The sequence below is a fragment of the Anabrus simplex genome, chromosome 10 (assembly GCF_040414725.1).
Source record: "Anabrus simplex isolate iqAnaSimp1 chromosome 10, ASM4041472v1, whole genome shotgun sequence".
Taxonomy (NCBI): domain Eukaryota; kingdom Metazoa; phylum Arthropoda; class Insecta; order Orthoptera; family Tettigoniidae; genus Anabrus; species Anabrus simplex.
Genome location: NC_090274.1, coordinates 46,861,406 through 46,885,628, shown reverse-complemented (window position 1 = coordinate 46,885,628; position 24,223 = coordinate 46,861,406). Strand labels below are relative to the sequence as shown.

The 24,223-nt window shown below is 39.6% G+C and overlaps 1 protein-coding gene across 1 annotated transcript in view; it reads left to right on the top strand.

Moving 5' to 3' along the window:
- LOC136882025 (oxysterol-binding protein-related protein 2) overlaps positions 1-24,223 on the top strand; it is a 495,565-nt gene that overhangs the window by 33,041 nt on the left and 438,301 nt on the right. The gene's annotated exons all lie outside the window — the stretch shown is intronic.

Genomic DNA, 24,223 nt, shown 5'->3' with positions numbered 1-24,223 from the left:
TCATTCACCATATGTTCAGTCTTTTCATGCAAAATATTTCCACACAAGCTAGACGGTGATATTTTATTTGTTAATATCATCCATCACTGCCTTCTGTATTTCATATTTAAATACACCTGCATAACTCCTGCAAGAAGGAAACTTAGCAGCAGTGGCCTCTAGGATGTGCACATAAAAGTCAAAAATGAATTAACATAGTTTTTTCAATGGTAGATAAATTTCATTTTAAGTACCTAATGCATTGGTTACCAGCCTCCAGCCTGGAGGACCAGGGACTGTGCTGTCACAGTTAAACAAGATGATCCAGATTTTAATTGCTTGGTATTTGCCTCTTAGTATTGTTACGAATAAAATGCTGTCTTTTATCAATCTAATTTAAACCTATGATGACACAATAGGTACACACACGCACACTTTGTATTCAACTAATAATTATTAATATAAAACTTTGGTTAAAAGTACCCTGTTTCACGAACATATGTACAACATTTGTTATGAAACAATTGTTAAAAACAAATTAACATGTTTCCATGAGATTTCTGAACGCGTTTGGCAGTGAGTTAACGTAAGAAATTTCATTTTTTTCCGTATTGAATTGAGTTACAATGAATAAACTTTTAATATCCACATATTCAATACAATAATAATGTTTATAGATGTAATTACAACATTCTAATTATATTCAATACTAGTTTCAGTGCATTTTAGTGTCATCTTCAGCTGTACAAAGAAATCGGAAAATAAGCAAATTATATAAAACTCATGATAGATATTGAATATTGTGCGTGATATAAAAACCCTATGAAATCTACATTAAAACAATGACACATGATAAAACCTTATTGAACAAGTTGAAGGCTTGCGAGACAAACGTATACCGAATGCTGAATAACAGTTCTCAAGTTGATTCATGTCCCTGTGGACAACAGTAGTAAGCTCAATAAATTTGGTGAGCGATTCACAACAATAAAATATCTTGTGTTTTAAAACATTTCTACACCTTAATTCAACTGCGGTTCATAAACTGCGGAGTCATCTTAAAATAATCGTGAATATTGCTGAATAAAATCTGGGTATGGCAGAATTCTTCTATATCTAAGGGCTATGAGGTGGTAACATATAAATAACTCCTTTAGATGTAATCAGGAGCTATGTTTCTCAGTTCAAATATGGAACCTGTGAAAAATAAAAAACACCAATAACAATTTGAAGCGGAAAGTTTTAAGACTCTACTCACTAATGTAAGTGTATGCAAGACTCACCCCATACGGCCGTAGACTGATCATAATGTAAATAACATGCAGTAAACAATGAACAGCTCGAATCAGGTATGCATATCTGGAGGGACAGGGGAGGGGAGATTGGGGTAGGTAGAAGTAATGCGTGTGGAGGGGATCTGGTGGGCGTGGACTACAAAACGAATATTGAGAGAACTTGTTGCGCATAATACATAAAATTAAACTTTGTTTGGAATTTGAACATTTTTGAGAAATGCTATAAGGAAATTAACATTCGTTGAAGACTCTGCCTCACAACAGCTGCACGTAGACAGGTTGGAGCACAGGGCTATTGGCCACTACAACACAGTGACACCAGCGAAAGTCTGCCAATCGCACAGTATCCTGTACTCCAACACAATGAACTACGTAACACTGACAAACAGCAACAGCTCAGCAGTGTTAGCGAGCACTAAGGTATGCTTCACGATGGCGAAAAATTGGTCTACAGTTCATTGTTGTAGACACACTGTACTCCAGGGCAGTACACAGTACTCTGTCCAGTATACAATAATGGCTGATGTCGAACAGAGCGCTACTGCCGTCCAGCTTCTTTCACTGGCTCCAAGTACAGTACAGTACAGTACAGTACTCTGCCCAGTACAGTACAACTACTAAACTGCAACACTCTGACACAACCACCAACACTCCTTGTTCGCGGTAGCTGTGTACATAGACCATCCAGAAATTGTTTCCATATTTCTATTCTTGCAACCTTATTTAGCCGGGAAATATGAGCATGCGCGACAGATCTATGACGTAGCAGTCATATACCGGTGGGACAAGTCCCGCATGGTGTTAACGCCGCATCAGCGGCTCGAAATGGCGGCTCGTATTCTTTCTCCCGCTGCCTGCGAGGTTCGGTCTGTGATAAATTTTCGATGGAAATTGTGACAGGCCATTCAAAACAAGAGGCATGAAATGCTTGGTGCAGGTGTTGTGCTGATTCATGGCAAAGATTGGTATTCAGCAACTTTTCTGCAGGATTTCATCCACCATACTGTACTGATCTTGCTCCCATTTATTTTCATATTTTCTTGCACCTCAAATTCCTGTCCTCCTGTCAGCATTTTCACACGAAGAGCTAAAGATGAATGTCACGTTGGTTTCATTCCAAGGCAGCAGAGTTCTACGACGCCGGTGTACAAAAGTTGATCCCACGATATGAGAAGTGTCTCAATTCTGGTGGTGATAATGTCAAAAAATAGCTCCAACATTGCTGTATCGGGTGCCAATAAAGTTTTTCACGTAACTGTTGGTTTCTTGTAGTAGGGAAACATAATTTCTGAATGGCCCTAATATTATATCTCAGGTGATGGAGTACTGGAACCTTCATGATGTGGCTAGAGCGGGAAATTTTCGAGAAGGCCCATGGTAAAATCAGGCGAAAGCACAATACAAAGAGGGGTCGGCCGTGCCCTCCAGGCCAGCTGGGACGCGTTTTGTCTGACTCGCTAATCCCTTCCAGAAAATACCGAAGAGAGCTATGAGAAGGCTGGCATGTAACATTGGGATATTCATCAACTTATTTCCCAGTATGATATGTATAATGAACACAGAAGTGGCATATAGCAATTGAGGCTTTCTCGGCTGGCGTTACAAATCATGTCGGTGTTTTACGGGCTTGTAGGCCATGGTCCAGGATCATTTTATGGCCCCTACCTTTTGCCGAAGACTGCGTTCGGTATTATCAACGGTTCCAACTGACTTCGATAGCTGTGAAGCTCACAGTGGAATGGAGTGGTGTTGCAATTTCACCTCATTATATAGTGCAGGCTACTGTGCGCTGCTCGCCTATCGGTCCGCCATGCTGGAGGTGTGGCCGCTGCTTGGCTGTTCTTTGGTCAATGATTGAAGCATTAGGGAGCCCGATGTACGTCGAGCTGCCTAGGCAGAGACAGGCAACTGATCACCCGTTGCTTTTTCTGGTCTGCTGCAGCCATCGTATCCTCCAGGATTTAAGGCTTTCAGGACTGGAAACCAGGCTTTGCTTCAATCATTGGCTGAAGAACAGACAGTGACCGCCCCTCCAGCAATTGGCAAGCAGCGCACCGTAGCCTGCACTATATAAGGAAGTTGAATTGCAACACCACTCAATTCCACTGTGGCTATCGAAGTCAGTCGGAACCCTTCGTAATGCAGAACGCAGTCTCCGGTGAAATGTTGGGACCATCACATGCTCCTTGACCACTGCCTACAAGCCCATAGAACACTGACATGAATAGTAGCGACAGTCTATTAGCTGCTGTCTGACATTTGTTTTGGATCTGTAACTGTGAGGTTTTTCAGTCTGTTGAAACTAATTTGGGATACTGTAAACAAAATTAGAAAATTTCTGAAAGAAGAAAGAAAATATTTAATAATAACAGATTAACCAGAAAAGATCCAGGTGGCAGGTAGGGGCCCTCTTCGAAGGCAGCCCTACCCAGGGAGTGGTGCCCCTGCTCGTGAGAATCCCAGAGCACACTGAGCTGGTTTGTAACATCTGATAAGGATCCAAGCTCAGGGGTACAAGTAAAGACCTCAACAGAATCTATGGTGGAGAAGGTGGACTCCAGAAGAGGCAGCCCTGAATGCCGGGATAAATAAGAGTACATTTTAAAGAGGCTGATGGCTTCAGGCGGATGAGGCTCTATAGGAGGGCTGATGGTCCTTTGGTAGAGGTAATACCGCAAAAGTCCATCTAACAGCATCTGCATTCCATGTTAGAGGCTGTTGAAAAAGCCATCTTGTTTCCCCATGTTAGGGATGGCCTGAAAAATTTCTTGGCAGTAGATATAAAATTCCTTTGGATGTGTTGAGCCCATCGTACTAATAGCCTATAAGATGATTGAGAGCGAGTTGAGGCCTCGGAAATGGTTAGGGCGTCCTCCAAAAGCGACGCACAGTTCCTGGTGGTCTCGTCCTGGGAGAACTGTGAAAAATAGAAAACTGAGGAGGTCCTTGATTCGCAACCTCGCCCAGAAGACTGGAAATGGGAAATGAAGATGAACACTGCGAAAAATATGTTAATTTAAAACAGAATGTCCAGCCTGAGTGGCTCAGACGATTGAGGCTCTGGCCTTCTGACCCCAGCTTGGTAGGATCGATCCTGGCTCAGTCCGGTGGTATTTGAAGATGCTCAAATATGTCAGACTCGTGTCGGGAGATTTACTGGCACGTAAAAGAACTCCTGTGGGTCAGAATTTCGGTACATCGGCGTCTCTGTAAACAATAAAAGTAGTTAGTGGGATGTTAGAGCAAATATTATTATTATTATTATTATTATTATTATTATTATTATTATTATTATTATTAATAATTAATTAATTAATTAATTAATTAATTAAAAACAGAATGACATATTTTGTTCTTTGAAAGATCATCAGATTCTATTATATTACACTTTTAATGTTTATTATTACCAAGAAGGTTCACAGTGTTGGTACTCTAATTTAGCAGCAAAGAGGAAACTCCCATGGTGGACTGAATGGTTTGATGAAGCTCTCGGAAAACCCTCTCAAGCCTGGAATTGCTTTAATGAAACAGGAAGAATTGGAAAATTCCTCATCCAGTGTAAACTGGCTGTTAAAGTGATCCATTAAGCAAAACATTCTTACGTTCAGCCCGAGTCCATTAAAGAAACCGCCAAGAGGAACAACTGTCGTGATTTTTACCATACTTTAAAATCTGAACTCCCCATCTACCAACCACCTTTGCTATGTTCCCAAGATGAGAATGGCCATTGTTATTTTGAAGGATTAGCTTAATTTTTTGAGTCTATATTCAGCTGCCCTTTTCCAGCACCAAAGATTACAATTTTTGGTCCATCTTTCATTTCACCTGATTCTCTTCCTCCTGATCGAGAAGAAACGCCCAAATCATTGCATCTCTCCCCAACAAGATGAAGTCAAGGATTCCATAGGTGCCAAACTTCTTAAAATATATGGTCAGTTGCCTATAAAATCTTGTCAAAAGCTCTTCAAAGTTGTTTTGAACCTATTGATTATCTGCAGATTGGTGTACATCAAGCTGGCTTCTGTAAGACCCTCTCCTTTTCACTAAAGAGTATCATCAAAATCAGGTTTATTCACACCAAATCACTTGTATTTAGTTTTATTGATTTCAAGAAGGCCTCTGACTCAGTCGACCAATTCAGTCTTCTTGATGTTCTCAAGGAGATGGGTGTGGACAACAAGACTTATTCCATCACCAAACAAACTCTGGCCAACACCTGTTGACGAATGAAATTCATGGGCAGTATCTATAGATCCTCTGGTGTTCGTCAGGCATATCTCACCCATTCTTTCCAACTGTGTTCTTGAAAAGGTCATCCATGAGTAACCTTATCATAATCGCAAAGACTCTCACAGATGGTGTCAAATGTGTACACTGTTTTATTTATAAATTATACACACACTAACGAACTGATTCAAAGAAGAAGACTGCCACATTAGCATGTCAACCAACTACCAACGCAACAAACTCACAAACATGAGTTCGCACACTTACTAACAACTCAACTCTACTACCAAAGACTGTCTCTTTAACCTTGATGCTGGGCACTGGAGCCAAAGCAGTGAACATTAACTGATTTGCTTTTGCAGATGATGTAGTCCTAATGACAGATGACCTCAACATCAACTGCTTCCAGGTTGAAACTTTACAAGAAGTAGCTGAAGCTGTAGGTCTTCAGATATCGTTTCAAAACGTGGGGTAATGACGTCTGACTGTCATAATACCTCTGCATTTCGATGTAAAGGAGAGGATTCAGGCAGGAAACTGGTACTTCTTTAGCCTTTGATATATACTTGAGTCCTAAAGCCCTTTCCATGTTGAATGAAGCTCAAGATTTACACCACCCCCATTCGTTTTATTTCATTGCATGGCTCCAAGATGTGGACAGGTAGAAGGACCGACTGAGGCAAGCGGTATGTTTTTGAAAGGAAAGTGATGTGAAGAATCTGTTGCCTATCAAAGATGGAGGCAGAAGAAAAGTGAAGGTACAGTGTGGAGGATGAATATTGGATCAAACATTTTGAGAAGCAGATGGGTCCTCAGGGCTGGTCGAGTGCCGAGGATGTGATGGAGGTAATACCAGAAAAGAATTGGCCTCTTTGTAGAACAAGGCTGCAGTGGCGGAATGAGCTGGAAAGAGACCTAAACTAGTTGGGCATTTCAAAATATTGTAAGAGAGAAGCACTACATTTATTAGAGATAGAGGGGATCTGTTCAAGCAGCATGTGGTCTTCAAGACTGGTGATCGCTAAATCATGGCGATTGTTGGCAATTACTTGCTTGTGGCCAGAATCATCTATAAAATTAGTTTGATTGTATTTTATTAATGTGAGCATAAATGATCAAAAAGTTAACGTAGTTCTACAATTTAAATATCTTGGAGAAATCATCACACACAGAAACATGGATAAATTAGTATTATTTATGTACCACAATTCTGTTCAGAAATATGGAAGATCTAGAGAAAAGGGTGAGCCCCCATGTACAGTAGAACCTCGATAATGCAAAATCGATTAATTCAAAATCTCGCCTAATTCGGAGAAGATCTCATTCCCGGAAACATCAGGTATGGTTTTGCGTGTTATTTAAAATCTTTAATTCAAAATATGAATAATTCGTAATTCAAAGAACAATGTCTGCCCATTACCGAAATTCAGACTTTTAATTCAAAACTGCCATTACATTTTTTAAAATTGTATTTTACAGAGTAATTTAAATTCAAAATTTCTCTGCGTCATGAAAGAACGAGTCTTCTGAAACGTTCAGGGGTAGCTTTCCTCAGTTTCACTCACTTCGGTGTGTCTACAATATGCTTCATATTTGCTAAGTTTGAGTAAAATCATAATTCTGTTGTATTCAGTGTTTTAAAGAACGCCACAATATCATAGCAGGTAGTGTGCGGAGAAGCAGAATCCCTGAACACTGGCGATGCCAACAGTTGGCGAGAAAGCGTGGCTTATATAGGCCTAATTAATTTGTACGCATCGAACAATATTGTCAATGCTGATGAAAGTGCATTGGTTTTTTTAATGCCAAGCCCAAACGGATTTATAGTTTTAAAGGAGAGAAGAGCCAGCCGGGAAATCGTACAAGGATAAAGTCACTGTACTGTATTATAATGCAGACGGATGCGAGACATTTTCTCCCCTCGTCATATGAAAGTTCGATAACCCACTATGTTTAAGAGCATCGGGTACTTTCCGTTCAAGTACAAGGCATCTAAAATGCATACAGTGCAGTAATCCAATGAATAAAGCACTTGCACAGTATAGATTTCTCCTCATCTTTGAATCATGTTTTCATTGCGTGAGGTTATGTTTGCGAGGGAGTTATCTAAGTGCATTATTTGGATAATGTAAATGCACATTTTTGAATGGATGCATTTTGGAAATAGTTTATTTTTCATGACATTTGAAAGGTTTAAACTATGAATCAAGTTTAATTGCATGCAGTAACGGGTCTAAGAATATTTTGTGACGCCGCAAAGTTGGCATTTCTGAATTACGAGTTGGTGGTTGATTCGAAATCACGTAATTCAAAGTTCGATTTTTGCGTCCCACTGACTTCGAATTAACGAGATTTTACTGTACATGTAAAATGTTCCCTAGACCTAGCTTAAGATGAGATATTATTTACATTCGAAGGGGTACCCTGAAATAACCCTGAATACAATTGCCATGGGCGAAGCTTGTGTAGTACACATTTCTGCTGCTAGGTGTGTGTAGCGCAACTCATTGCCAGTTCAGTACCACCTGTGTTGTTGACTTGGCTTGTTCTGTTCATGTTCAGCGATTGTTTTTGCTAGTGCTGTTTGGTCTTGTTTCGTTTGTTATGATGGCGAGTTTAAGTGAACAACGTGCAGCTGTGATACGTTGTTTTCTACTCAGTGAAAATGCTGCTGAAACTGTTTGAATGTTGAAAACAGCTTACGAAGATGATGCTGTGGGGAAAACTCAAGTGTATGAGTGGTTTGCTTGGTTTAAAAATGGCGACATGTCGATTGATTACAACCTCGTCCTGGACGTCCATCAACTGCCCGAATCGACAAAAATGTTGAAAAAATTCGAGAGCTTGTGCTCACAGACCGTGGACAGACAATTGATCAACTGTCAGATATTTGTGGGTTATCTTGGAGCTTGGATCAGCAAATTTTAACGGAAGATTTGGGAATGAGGAGGGTTGCTGCCAAGTTTGTTCCTCAGGTTGTGACTATCAATAAGAATGTTGAGTTGAAATATGCTGTTTTGAAACAAAAGCTTGAAACTGATCCAGATTTTCTGTCAAAGGTCATTACTGATGATGAGTCAAGGTGATGTGGTTACGAACCAGAAACAATGGAACAGTCAAGCCAGTGGAGGAAGTCATTGTCCCTCCATCCAAAAAATGTCAAGTCGAATCAAACATCAAAACAATGCTGATTTGCTGTTTTGAGGCCGAAGGCGTAGTTCAGAGTTTGTTCCCCCAGGTCAGACTGTCAATCAAACCTTTTATTTAGAAGTTTTAAAAAGATTGCGCAACAGTGTTCATCAAAAGACCCATTTGTGGCAGACATGAATCTGGTTCTTCCACCACGACAATGCACCCTCACACACAGCCATCTCTATTAGATGCTTTTTGGCAAAAAATGGCATGGTTCCACTGCCACACGCACCTTACTTGCCTGACCTGGCTCTGTGCAACTTTTTCTTATTTCCACGCATGAAAAGGGGCATGAAAGGACACCGATTTGACAGCATTGAAGAGGTCAAGAAGAAAATGAGGGATAGCTGTCAGCCATTTCTAAAGACGACTACAAACATTTTTTTGAACAGTGGAAGCACCGGTGTGACAAATGTATTGGTTGTAATGGAGAGTATTTTGAAGGGGATAAGGTTGTTTTGTAAAAATTTTGAAAATATAGGACTTATAGCTTTTAAAAAATAATACAGTATTTTGGCACCCCCTCGTAGTTTACAATATACTTAAATAGTACTGTGCAATATATACATATATTTATAATTTCATTCTGTCTATCCCACGAACCTACTACACTGGTGTAGCAGGAGGAGAGGTGATACTCTCAGGTGGCAGATAGGGGGGTCCTAACCTGCTTGCCGCCGGATTTGAGGGAAATAAAATACCTCTCGCGGACCATACACACTACCCCCTGTGGGTGGGGGGCGCATGTAGAATACACCCGCGGTATCCCCTGCCTGTCGTAAGATGCGACTACAAGGGGCGACCAAGGGATGATTGAATTAGAACCATGAAACTACACTTGATTCGTACCATCCTGCGGGGAACACCATGGGTTGCATGTACTTGCGAGTAGTATCACTAAATTGGTACGAAATAGGTTTGTGATTAGTTGCAGTAAAAAGCCTGGCCTGGTGGATTCCAGTACCCGTGCGTTGTACCCATGTGAGCAACACTGCGGGTCTGGGCGTAGCGTGTGAGTTGTACTGCTATATGAGCGGCACCGTGGGTCAGCGTTGCCTGTGATTGGTACCCACTATGTGAGGAACACCACGGGAATACCGGCGCCCGTGACTAGTACACCTATGTGAGGAACCTTACCGGTTTGCGTTGGCTATGAGTGGTGCCATTGTGTGAGAAACACCATAGGTCTGCGTTTCCTGTACGAATTGCAATACTTGTGAGTAGTACCATCTTGTGTGGACCACCGTGAGTCTTTGCTACTTTTGATCAGTACCCCAAAATGACAAATACCATGGTTCTACTTTACTCACGACATGTACCATTCTGTGGGGCCTTAGACGTGAATTTAGCACCCATTCAGACATCAAGCATCATTGTGCTTTATAAATGGTCCCTTGGTCAGTAATACTATTATTTACAATCTTTTTTTTTTTTTTTTTTTATTCTGAACCACTGTTTTTGTTTGTTTTTGTTTTTTTGTAAGGTTCATGTCCATTCATTCATTCTTCATGACAATTTTTATTTTACTTTATTTTGGTCAGTGGATGAATTTGAAATTATTTCATTTCGTACCATTAGGGGCCGATGACCTTGATGTTAGGCCCCTTTAAACAACAAGCATCATCATCATTCTGTCTATCGATAGTTAGCTAATCATTCTTCATTCAACCATTTCTGTGCTCGCATACTTCTTTTCACTCTATTGGTCATTCACTCGCACACTCACAGACACATGAGGCAGTTCCATTAAATTACATTTTTCTTTATATACATTTGAAATTTTGGAAGAGGCAAGTTCTTGACATCCCCTGATAGTGAGTTCCGTAGCTTTGCGGAACGCCAGTAAAAACCCTTCTGAAAGGCAGAGGTACAGGCGAAAGGCGAACAAAGGGTTACTCCATTACAAGATATTAGAATCATTCCGTATTGATGTATTGAATAGGAGGATACTTTCATTTTTCGCCATTGTAAAGGGTTACTCCATCGCTTCTCCGAGCTGAGCGATAACCAAGCGATAGACGTTGGAAGGGATCAGTTTCCAAAGAGGTAGAAAGGGATTTCCGGGCAATTTCTAGTTCATTGAAAGTTCTCCAGTTTCAAGTCAGACACACACTGTGAATTGTCTGGTTTGTGTGCAGTTGTTGGCGTCCACTGCTTTTGCCTTTTTCAGTCCAGTTTTTAAACTCTGTCAAGTGAAATATGGTTATGTAACTTGGTGCTGCTTTCTTACATGTGGCTGCTAGCTCTTGTGTGTGAAGCAGCCATTCCTTCCCTGCAGAGTAATTCCACATTTCACCATTGCCCATGATTGCCTACTTCTGTGTTGTCTGAGCTTTGTCCAGGAATGCACTAGAGCACTGGCATGAATGATGCAGCTCTGTTCTACTTGTACACATTAGCAACATCATAGGTGGAGGCATGATTTTTTGCATAAATTTATGTACGATTTTGCAAAAACGAAACAATTTTCTGCGCTATTTTGTAAAATAGGCATGCCCCATCGCTTGAATTTCAATGTAATAATTCATAAAATTCAACCAATCTCATTTATGTGATTTTTGAATGATTTATGTGAAAGATAGATATATAAAGACAAACAATATTTATAATTCATTATTCCTTATATAATCTTGATTTGTCTGAATGGTCAGCATTGAGGCCTTCGATTCAGAGTATGCCAGGTTGGATTCCCTGCCGGATCGGGGATTTTAATTGCGTCTGATTAATTCTTCTGACCTGGGAACTGGGTGTTTGTGTATGTCCCGACACTTTCCTTTTCATATTCAGGCAACATACTACACTACCAACAACCACAGAAACACGTGATATTGATTACATTCCTCCATGTGGTTTGTGTAGAGCCAAATCCACATGTGCAACACAGCTCACACCTGCAACCCCACATGTGGGGAAAAGTGGTAGAAGACGACGTAGCAAAAGAAAATGTGAAGCAAGTTTAAAGAAAATGCTATATTGCCATACCAGTAAGGGATTTCCTGGAATAATGCTATAACGAACAGACACTTGTGTCAAATTGAGAAATAGTTATTCTGTCTTCTTTCCCTTCACTCATGAATATTGAAATACAATTTCAAGCTCGATATTTTCTATGAATTTCTTTGCAGTTTTGCACTTAATACAAAATTAGTAAATTTTGTTTTGAACTGGACTTATCGCTGTAATTCGCAAAAATGAAATTACTAATTTATTAACCAGAATCATGTTATTCGTTAAAGATACGAGGGTGAGTCAATAAATAAGTCGCAAACGTGTGTGTCTTATACCATTTGAAATTAGGCGCACAAGTTTTGCCAGCAGATGGCATTATATGTATGCTTGTCGTACTACATCTCGCAGGCACTCAGTCAGATGCTGTTAGTGTACGATGGCACATGTGTTGCATGACTGTACACGAGAAGAACAGCGTGCACTTGTGCGTTTTTTTGTGGGCCAGAGGACTGTCCACAGAAGAAGTGCATCGAGAAATGCATCCCGTCTATGGTGAAAACTGTTTCTCACGGAAAGCTGTGTTCAATAACCATGGAAGGAAAAGCATCAGAGATGGGGAGCGTCCTGGTCGTCCTGCAGAGAACGCTTGGAACATCCACCGTACAGTCCTGACTTAGCCCCCAGTGATTTTCATCTGTTTGGGTCCCTACAAAATCATTTGGGTAGCCGTCATTTTGACACAGATGATGCCGTAATCTATGAGGTTACACGTTGGCTGCGACAGCAACCAAAGGACTTCTTTGCTGCTGGCTTTCAAGGACTTGTAAAGAGATGGAATAAGTGCCTGAATGTACAAGGTGAATATGTGGAAAAGTGAAATAAATGTCAGAAAGTTACTTTGTTTATTTTTGCCGCAATTCAGTTTTGCGACTTATTTATCGACTCGCCCTTGTATCTCAAAATAACTTCAAAATATTTGTTGTCGCGCTTATCGTTAATGCGAAAAAATCATGCCCCTCTAGCTTATTCCTTGTTAAGAAAACAGTTTTACCCTTATGTACCTACATGGAGTAACATACCCCCTCTGAGACACCCGTAATTCCTCGTGATTATGAGATATTTTACTGTACTTTGTAATGTATTATGAAACACAGATAAAAAGGATGAGGCATTTTTGTCCGTGAGTTATTGAAATAACTACATAACATTTTCTTCATGAATATATTTGTGGGGAAAAAAGTATAATGGCAGGAAGAGGCATCGCTTCCTTGCCTTCCTTCACTTTCCTTCTGTGTTACTCTGGTACAAGGTTCGTGTTGTCCCTCGGTGAACTGCCGGCAGCTCACTTCTTGGCCATCAGATGATATAGATGCTGATTCCCATAGGTAACCTGAAATATTTGTCCCGAATGAGTAAATTTATAATGCCAATATACAGTAGTTGGTCCGTTATTGGTCACAATACATTTTCCGGCTAATTTCTGGTTGCCAGCATTTTGTCCCATTGTGCTAATTAGGACTCATCAATTGGTAAATACCACACATATCCTGCATACTATGGAGGCTGCTAGCCATGCATCTTGTAGGTGTGCTATTTACCAACTGATGAGCCCAAATTAGCACACCGGAGCGAAACACTGGCAACCAGGAATGAGTTAGCTGGAAAATTTATAATGCCCAATAACGGACCAACTATATTGGTATTATAAATTTACTCATTCGGGACAAATATTTCAGGTTCCACACGGGAATAAACATCTATATCTCTCAAGTTAACATTCGAAATAATGTTTTGGCCTAAATATTTCCCCCTTTTTTTTATGGCTGAAATTTAATATTTATTATAAACATGGGTTATGAAGAATTATTATTTTCAAAATTATTCACAAAAATTGTTGGATGTTTCTCAAAAGAAGCTACGCATGAAAAGCCGAAATTTATTTGTTGCTGTTAAAAATAAATTCTGTGAAATTCTTTCAACAGTGAATATTTTGTGTAAGTTACCTTAGTAGCTGTGTTAAAAAATTACAGTAGAAAAATAATGCATATTTTCTTATTTATTGCCATATGCTATACTTTGAAACCAGGAAGGTTACACAGAGCTATGTCACAGTCTTGACATATGTCTTGGTTCCCTTCTTGTCTTTTCCTTTGCGCTGTTACAGGTATTTACCTGAGAGTTTGAAAAGTTACACCCCATCTTGCAGTTACTAAAATAGGCAGTCTTCTCCCTAGGACCATTTTACACACGGCCGCTTCCTTCCCACTCCTAGTCCTTCCCTGTCCCATCGTCGCCATAAGACCTATCTTTACAAACCGCCCGGCTAACAAAACCTAGATAAATGGTAGTTACATGATATTAATACATATTTAAGTTATTGAGTTCTCTAAAGTAAAATTTAAATATTGTAAAACTGTTTATTTAAATGATAAATCATTGTTAGCATAATTGTATCAATTATATCGGAGTTTAAATGTTTAGCTTGACTATCACGTAGTGTTGTCCGCGAGCACTGTCTGGATAAGCGCAGAATCGCACGCAGGCACTTGATTCCGCAGGACGTCTCAAACCTGTATGGTAGTCCACAACGACAGAGTGGTATGCCCCAATGTTACATGATTATGAATGAGAAGTTCAAAATTCTGTTATGTCTTGTTCGTGATAATAACACTAAAATAGATCAATTTTGCAGTTAATGTTTACCTCTCTTATATTATTGATAATGCCCTGAGGGGGACAAATTGAAATTTTATCATTAATTTTTACATAGTATTTCTAGTAGTATTCCTACCACCCAGCTGATGAAAATTTTTGGGGAGAACACTGGTATTTAAACCAAAAGTTTATTCAGGGTTTGTAGTTTATTTACTGCATACTCTCAGATTGCCCTTAATATTGTCAGGAAATTAGTTTTTGTAAAAACAAAAAAACAAAAAAAACTCATACCTGTGGTTTGTATGTTAAGAGGTTAAAGAAGTAAGTCGATAACGTCAGTGTGCATGCATTTGTTATGGGACTTTTGTCTTGCCAAAAACATTGGTTAGTCACACCTGTAGTTACGGTTGGTTGGTTGGTTGGTTGGTTGGTTGGTTGGTTGGTTGGTTGGTCTAGTAGAGACAAAGTTGGTACTTACTTTCTCACTTACTCCACTCCACCCACCCTAAATAATGGAACTTATGTAAATCAAGATGGGAAAGTGTAAAGGGGGATATGAAAACACTGGCTGCTATTTTCCCAGTTCTAGTTTTTGTGGATTAGAGGGAGCATCAGAAAGAAGAGACAAGAACAAACATGAGAACATGAAAGGACAAGGACATAAACTGCAGTTATCCCTCATAACGCCATAGTTTGTTCAGAGCATTTGTTGGCGCAATAAAGAGGGTGGCATTGAATCGAGGTCTATATTTTGTAACGGCAAGTAGAATGACTTAAGCGTCTGTGTAGTGAGATACTGTTATTCAGAGCAGGGGAAGGGAAAGGTGGTTTCAGATTATAATTAAAATATAATCTTATAGTTAAGACGGTTTTTTGAAATTTTAGATTACAGTAAATTAAGACCATACATATAAAATGCTAACAAAACATTTTAATAAACCCAAAATTGCTGGATATGTATATAACAAACCATGTTCAATAGTGCATTTACTTATACTGTACATATTACATTATTTTAAAAAGTTTTCTTTCTTTTGTTTCTTCTTTTACGTCATTTTCTAGCCGCTATGTCACACCACAGTTTAATTAGCAGGATGCCAGGAGGCTTTGATGAATCGCATCACAAACTGAGTTGACAACAGAGAAGGGGGTGGACTGTAGGTAGATTTTCTCCTCATCAATCTCAAGTTTTCTACATCTTTCTCAGCCCCCAATGAGCTCGTATTTGCTTCCCAACTTCATTAGCACAGGAGGCTTCAGCACTCATTGAGAGGCCATTTCAACAGATATTACTGAAGATTGTATGGCCTTCGAAAATGCCTAGTGCAGGTTTATCGCCCAAGGGCAGTCTACACGTCTGTGAGGATGGGGCCCTGCCTAGGATGAAATCTGATGTTGAAGATGACACACACACGCACACACCTCTAGTCCCCAAGCTGGAGGAATTAATCGGTGGAGGTGAAAATCCTTGAACCTGCTGAGAATCAAAACCAAGGCCCTTTGGTCCAAATACAGTACTTGCATGCTAAATATTTAGCCACATATCTGGTCTTATCTTCACTCTTGATGTGGGAATCATTAGATAAGGAAAAAGCCCTACAAGTACAGGGAAAAGGAGCCAAAGATAAAGGTAGTAAAAGAACAAGAACACGTGGCAAACACGAAGAAGAAGAAGAAGAAGAAGACGAAGAAGATTAGCTGCCCAATGGGTAAATATTGGTAATGGAAAGAAATAAACAAGTGACAAATCAAGGCATATATAGGAAAATATGAAAATATGAACGTGTTGGTACAACGTTCAAATGCTAGCCATTGTAATGTGCTGAGCAGGTGGAAAATTGTGATCTACTCGTACATTGAGAAAAACTCCTACTGGTATGGAAAATCCAAGAATGAACTGAAATTTTAGAATATTGAGGGGCTCACTATACACCCCCAGTTTCCTTTTTTTCCCCATTTGTTTTTAATGTTTGTTTGTTCTAACTTATGAATTGACTTTTGTTACATTCTGTGTGTTGGTGCTTGCGCATCCCATCAGCTAACAAGCATGAAGAGGGTGTTTGAAAAATAGTGACTGAATTTTTTCTTCAGTCACATGCATGCAATTGGGGAATCTTACATATATATATATATATATATATTTGTGCAATTCAGGTCCTTTTGTTTTGGTCGTTTGAAAATGCTCGTAATGCAATGAGAGATATGCTTTCATAAATGGGTATACTCACTACTACATTGTCACTGCTTGTAAAAATAATTGACCAAACTTTCTTATATACCAATATAAATGGTCCGTTATTGGACATTATAAATGGGAATCAACATCTATATCAAACTTTCTTATTTAGCAAATATATAGATTTTTTCCACCTTTCAATACTGTTGTATTTCAATTTTGTACTCAACAAGCAAATTCTTTGTCTTTAGTACGCCGGGCTGAGTGGCTCAGACGGTTAAGGCGCTGGCCTTCTGACCCCAACTTGGCAGGTTAGATCCTGGCTCAGTCCGGTGGTATTTGAAGGTGCTCAAATACGTCAGCCTCGTGTTGGTAGATTTACTGGCACGTAAAAGAACTCCTGCGGGACTAAATTCCGGCACCTCGGCGTCTCCGAAAACCGTAAAAGAGTAGTTAGTGGGACGTAAAACAAATAACATTATTATTATTATTATTAATATTGTCTTTAGTAAGAATTAAAAGAACCTATAAACAGTACACGTTTTAGCTCTTAATTGAGCCTTCTTCAGCTGCAAAAAACTAAAAATTAAATTATACTAAAAAACTCACGTTCACAATTCATCAAATGTTCTAATACTAACTTCTTGAGTCACGTAAAAGACTGGTAAAACAAGCATTCTTTTTCTGAAAAGTTCATTGATTAAAGTTTTTTTGATGCTAAAGTTGAAGAATGCTAACAAATCGACTCAGATATATTTGAAGTAGCATGTGAAGAATGGATTTAATGATAAAAATTTCAATTTTAACTAAGAATGGATTTGCATAACTGTTAATGACCTAGTTGGAGATTAAAATATGTACTTATGTAAAATACAGCTGTAATAGACCAGTGGTATTCAAACATTTTGCCACGAACCTACTACACTGGCGTAGCAGGGGGAGAGGTGGTACTCCCACGTGGTGCGTCTCGGGTGGCGGATAGGGGGCGTCCTAACCGGCTTGCCGGCGGACTTGAGGGAAATAAAATACCTTTTGCGGACTAAACACAAAACCCTCTGTGGGTGGGGGACGCAGAGGAAGAATGCACCCACTGTATCCCCTGCCTGTCGTAAGAGGCGACTAAAAGGGGCGACCAAGGGATGATCCAATTAGAACAGTGAGACTACTTGTTATTAGTACCATCACGCAGGGAACACCATGGGTCGCATTTACTTACGCATAGTACCCCTATATAAGTAATAATAATAACAACGTAAACGTTTCCACCTTTTCAATACTAAAATATATTCACAAAATTATAAATTACACTGTACTAGTTTCGACCCATCTAGGGGTCATCATCAGCCGTATTGGAGCAAAGATCATTTTTGGCGAAATCCTAAGAAAATGTTATTTTAAAGAATAACAAGTGAAATGAGATGTTATTATGGTAATAGTTAATAATACAAGGAATATACATACTAAGAGGTTTTTAACAAAGAATAAAGTGTGTGAATCAGGAGGTGGGTCCTACAGTACCTGTGATTCGTACCCCTATATAGTGACACCATGGTTGTGCCTTACCTATGCTCGATTCCTACTATGTGAGGAATCCACGGGATAGTATGAGCCCCTGTGGTTAGTCCACTTATGTGAAGAACCCCATAGGTTTGCGTTCCCTGTAAATAGCGCCGCAATGTTCAAAACACCGTAGGTCTGTGTTACATGTGCGCATTGCTCTACCTGTGAAAAGTACCATAATGTGTGGAATACCGTGAATCTCTGCTACTTTTGATTTGTACCGCAACATTACACATAGCATGGTTCTACTTTCCTAGCGATAAATACCATTATGAGGTGCCGATGACCTGGATTTTGGACCTGTTTCGACTATAATCATAATCGATTCAGCATCGTGCTATAGAAGCAGTCCTATGGTGAGTAATACTATTGTTTTGTGCCAGCTTCTGTACATGTGAGGCACTGTGGGTCAGATCCACTGATCGTTTTAAATTAATATCCATCCATTCATTCTTCGTCCTCACGTTTTGAATTCTGGTGAGTGGAGGATTTTGGACTTTTTGGTTGTCATTTCATTTAGTCTCATTTCATACCATTAGGGGCCGATGACCTTGATGTTAGGCCCCTTTAAACAACAATCATCATCAAACATTTTGGTTGGCGTACCCCCCCCCCCCACCCAATCCATTTGTTTTACCTTCCTACCCCTCAAGTCCGGGTATTGCGATTGTACCAGAAATAACACATGATTATTGCTGGATGCCAAATAATATTAACTATAATCATAATCTTCTTCCGCAGCTTATCCAGCTTGTTCAGGGTCCCTGCATGCACTGAGGCGTGAAAGAGCTGGGATTTAAGGTCACGTACCCTTCCTCACACCACAGGATTTTCAACTGAAAAGCCCATCCCAACATGACCAGGAATCAAACTACAGTCGCTGGAATGGCAAGCAAGCAGCTAAACCACTACACCATCCTGTTCCCCAAAAGTAACATTCTATAATAATAAAAGGAAGTGCTTGTCTGTGTGTGAGCGATGCCCAGCCAAATCTACGACATGCAGATATCTGAAATTTTCAACATAGGTAGACTGAAAAGGGGCTGAATGCACCTCAAAGCTAGATTTTTAATTTTAGTTTTCGTGGGAGAGTTATGAACGGAAAACCTGTGGGGGGATATGGCAATCCAATGTGCTGTCACCAGGATTAAATGCATAGATTCACTGTTGCTAGGCAGCGAACATAAGATAGTGTACCAGGAAGTCCTAGGTCCTGGTCCATGTTAATTGAAAGAAATGTTATTTCCAGCATTAAAGATCCGACCGACGTACGAACATCCATGTAAAGAATGTTCCAGTATGTGCCAGACCCTACGAGTGCGCTAGGCGGAGTCAAGTGACGTCACCTGTCGCTTGAAGCTCACCTCCCCTAGAGATATTTCTCGAAAGAAATTTTCTTTTAACAGCTTTTTAACGCCTAAACCAATTTCAACGGGACAAACTCTGAATTATAGCAAACATCATAAAAGTTAATCCCTGTAAATTTCAAATTAATTCATCAAACGGTTGTTGAGTTATAATAATTTAAAGTCTCAACGAAATTACGTAATCACGGTCACATGGCCGAGAGAGCCGTCACCCCTCCCTGCGCTGGTATCTATATATGTCAAGGCCAGACAGCCCGCAAACTAGTACAAGGACAAGCAAACAGCTGTGTGAGTGAGATAGCGAAGAGACCGGCCCGCGTACAGTATGTTCGCGCAGTCACGGTAGAAGTACTTTCCGTCATATCTCCGGAACGCGAAATTCTATCACCGATAGAATTATTAAAGGACGTCGCACTGCAGTTAGTATACCGCGTCGCGATTACAATATAATCCTAAAGACATTTAAGACTGTAACGCGAGTGAACTTATTGGAGTACAAATATTAACTATTTCATTACGTGTGGACTTAGGTAGTAACTTCAAGTAACATTGAACTTCTACTGAGCCTAATACTTAGAATTACCAGAACTCATATTCACGTTACATCAACATAAGACTCACAGTAGTAATTTGAGTGAAAAAGTGAGAACTTTTCTGTGTTAATATAACATTATAGTAACAGGATTAGCAGAAAATAATCCCTAGCAACTTCAGACTGTGTTCAAAGACTGTGCTTATCGACTTACTTTCTTTTTTTTTTATGTGAACTGTGTGATTATGAACGTTTCAATAACGACTGTAAATAGCATTTCGTACAGAAAGGACTGTGATTCTTCATACGCCATAAATAGTGTTCAACAGTGTCAGTGATAAACTACTCACACTAAGTAAATTTTCGTGTGCGAAAATCACCCGAACAAGCTACAACTCAACGTGATCCAGTTTCAGCTGTCATCACCTCATTGGGAACGTCAACATCGCCAATCCTGATTCTACATGGAACATTCCAGACGTCCATCTTTCGACATTTGGTAGCAACAGTTCTTGTCATAAGTGAGTAACAAACTGACTAAACTTTTTCATTTATTTTGAACAGTGAAACTTCAGTGTCGCGTGTGAACAATTTTCATAATTTCTCAAAGTGATAAATTTAATTTCAGTTTCATTTCTCGTAGAAAGACTGTAGGCTTTCAGGTGTGCTATATATCGAGATTGACGAACTGAGAACTGAAAACTTTGATAATTTCTCATATCCATTTACAATTATAAAAGTGTGCTTAGGTTTAAAAAGACTTTAGGTGGAAATTCCCACATATGAAAGACTTTGAAACCAATGATATTTATGCCATTTTTTTCGACATTTAATTTCTATGCAAAATTTGAGTCAATAATCATACCGCAGGGTGCAAAATTAATAAATTGTTTTAAGAAAAAAAATTTATTTACCATCTATTATTCGCTCTGCGAGACTATCCTTCTCTGTATCGGCTCCAAAACCCAGTTCCACTCCCTGAGGTCCTACTCATGCCCTTTGCCCACAACTTTTCCTGGTACAGAGAGGATAGTATAATAATAGATGGCGCCGCAACTTCAAGGGCACGATTTTGGAGCCGTACTATAATAATAGATGACGTCGCAACTTCAAGGACTCAATTTTGAAGCCGTACTATAATAATAAATGATGCACTTGCAATAATCGCAACATTCAGGGTTCGATTCAAGTCATTATATTTTGAGCACAGAATTTGACTGCAAAGAACTTGTTGTATTTGACTTATTCAAATATTCCGGAAACATGGATAACTTACTTGCAGCTATCGAAGCTCTCAGGCTTAGCATTAATGATCAGAATGCTAAGATTGATAGGTCTAATTCCCAATTGCAGGCTCAAATAAACACACAAATAACCGCACTACAATCACAAATAGTTGACTCTAATTCTCAACTTCAAGCGCAGTTAACTGAATCAAATAGTAAGGTTGAAGACTTAACTTCTAAAATTGACAGGACCTTGGACACTAAGTTTGCTGAAGCGGATAAAGTCATTAACAAAAGACTCACTGAATCTAGTGCCCTTATCGAGCAACGATTCCGTGAAGCTGGAACTCGCCTCGAAAAGAAACTTACTGATTCTAGTGCACAAGTCGAAGCTACATTGAAAAACATGCGGGATCAGTTTGTTGAAAATTTAGAGTCTATTAAGGAAGAAATAAAGACAGAGGTCGTCAAGTCTTTAGACAAAGATCTTAGAAATGTTCTTCCTTCCGTTCAAGCATTTTCCACTGAACTTAAAGATTTACGGACTGAATTTCAAGAATCCCATGGTAACATCTCACAAACTCAAGCAAAGTTAGCTCAGGTGCAGGAAACCTTGCGAGATGCATTAAAGAGCGACGTGGGTAAATTACGAAGCGAGATAGGATTAATTAAGAGCACGCAAGGAGAACTCGACAAGCGTATTACAGGACAGCTAGATAGCACGCATACCCAGATAGCTGCTTTCTGTAAAGACGTACAAGTCATTAAAACTGACTTGAGAAATGAAATAAGTTTAGACACCTCAATTAATTCTAAAATTAAAAATTTGTCCGAAGAAATGAATCAAATTAAACTTAAAGAACATACAACTGACGTCACAATTCCTGGTTCGTCGAGGGAAATACACAATACGACTACCCTTATTAAAGTACCAGATGACAAACCAGTCAAATTTTCAGGACGTGATGAGTACACTGCTCGAGAATTTTTGTTAAATGTTGACGATTACTTGGAAGAGAATAGGGTAGAGGACGATAGGAAACTTAGAGTAGTATCCAAACTTCTAGAAGGACGAGCCTTATCATGGTTCATAGCTTTTAAGAGCAACTTTAAAAACTATGATGACTTTAAACAGGCACTTCTTAAACGCTTTTGGGATTCAGAAAGACAGCACCTTGTCAAGATGCAACTCTACTCTAGCAAATACAATACTTCAATCAATACTTCCCGATATTCAGATTACTGTCTAATGCAATTAAAGAAACTCCAGTTTTTAGATCCACCTTTGCCAGATATTGAACTTATTCAGATCCTGACACTTCAATATCCGCCTCATGTTCAAGAGATACTAGTCGCTGCCAACATTAAAACATTGGAGCATTTTGACGCTACTTTGCGTAGGTTAGATACGGCTAATACCCAATCTAGTCCGAAAACTAACAGGAGTCGAGAAATAAATACGAATTCTGCGGAAATAAAACCTCCGGAGAGAGATGAACCCAGGACACGTGAAGAAGGCAGATTAAGCCCTACTAACCCAACCAGATTCCGGAATTTTAGACGTCAGAGGAATCAGGATAGACACCCTTACCAACCTAGGAATTCATGGAGACAGCGCGAAAGCACTCCTGAAGGAAATCGTGAGGCCAGACGGCGAGAACTCGAAAGTAGATGGAAGGACACACGGGAATACATCAGGGAGAGAAACCGTAATCCTGATGAACCTGGAGCGACATCCCTGGAATATCAACGTCAATTCGGACCAAGAGAACAAAGATCACCTGATCCTGACCCAACAGGCGCTATAAAAAAAAAACGCCGATCTCGCAATAGGGAGATTGACTACCGAACACGATGAGGTCGAAACGTCAAATTATTGTACTGCTGTTATCAATTACTGGCATATTGACGATTCCGAATTACTATTCGAAGACGCACAAACACTAAGGCCAATTATTACACGTTCATTACCTGTCATAACAGTACGCACAGGCAACCTACAGGTGATTACGCTCATCGATTCTGGAGCGCAAGCTTCTTTAATTTCTGATAAGCTTGTAGACTCGCTGAAAGATCAGAACAATGTTTTGTTATTACCTGCAGCTCAGATTAAAGTAAGAGGGATAGTTCCTGATAAGATTGTTAAATGCAAATCCCAGGCATTTTTAGAGTTTGAAATTAACAGTCAGATGTTCGAACACATATTCTTGGTAGTATCACGTCTTAACTTCAGCTTAATACTTGGATCAGATTTTATGATCAAATACAAAGGAACCATTGACTATGATGCCAACCTCGTAAGATTACAGAATAATTCCGTAGAACTACAGCTGGTAGGACGAGGTGACCTGGAAGTTCAAGAGAAGGGAGCCCATTTTGAAGAAGCCGGTGGTGACATTATTAAGCCCGGTGCAAGCGAGGTTGCGCCAGCCGTAGCAGAAAGTAGAAAGGGTGACCAAAGTGAGGACGATGCAGAGTCCCTATTCAATGAGAACTCCATTATAGGTCCGGATTATATAATGTCAATAGCCAGTGTGGTTGAAGACCCGGAAATTAAATTAAAATTGGAGGAGGCTAAAAATGACGTTCTACAGAAATTTGCATGTGTATTCGATGACAAGCCTGGAGAGATAGCTGACTACGAATATCATCTTGATGTAAATGACTTGTCTCCTTATCAGAAGAAACCATATCCCGTACCCGAGAAATATCGAGAAGAAGTTCGTAACTTAATTCATAAAATGACAGATGATGGGATAATTTCGCCTTGCGTAACTAAGTACTTGAATCCATTGGCCATAGTACGTAAGCCTAACGGCAGTATTAGAATTTGCCTCGACGCAAGGGTCCTAAATGACCGACTGACCTTAGAATATGACCGTCCTCCATTACTTAGGGATAACATCAGAAGATTCCACGGCATGAATTTCTTTAGTTGCCTTGACGGAACTTCTTCATACTATCACATAAAATTGGATGCTGAAAGTAGACTATTCACAGGCTTCTTATTTGAAAATAGGACCTATGTTTTTAACAAAATGCCCTTTGGAATTAAGAACTCGGGA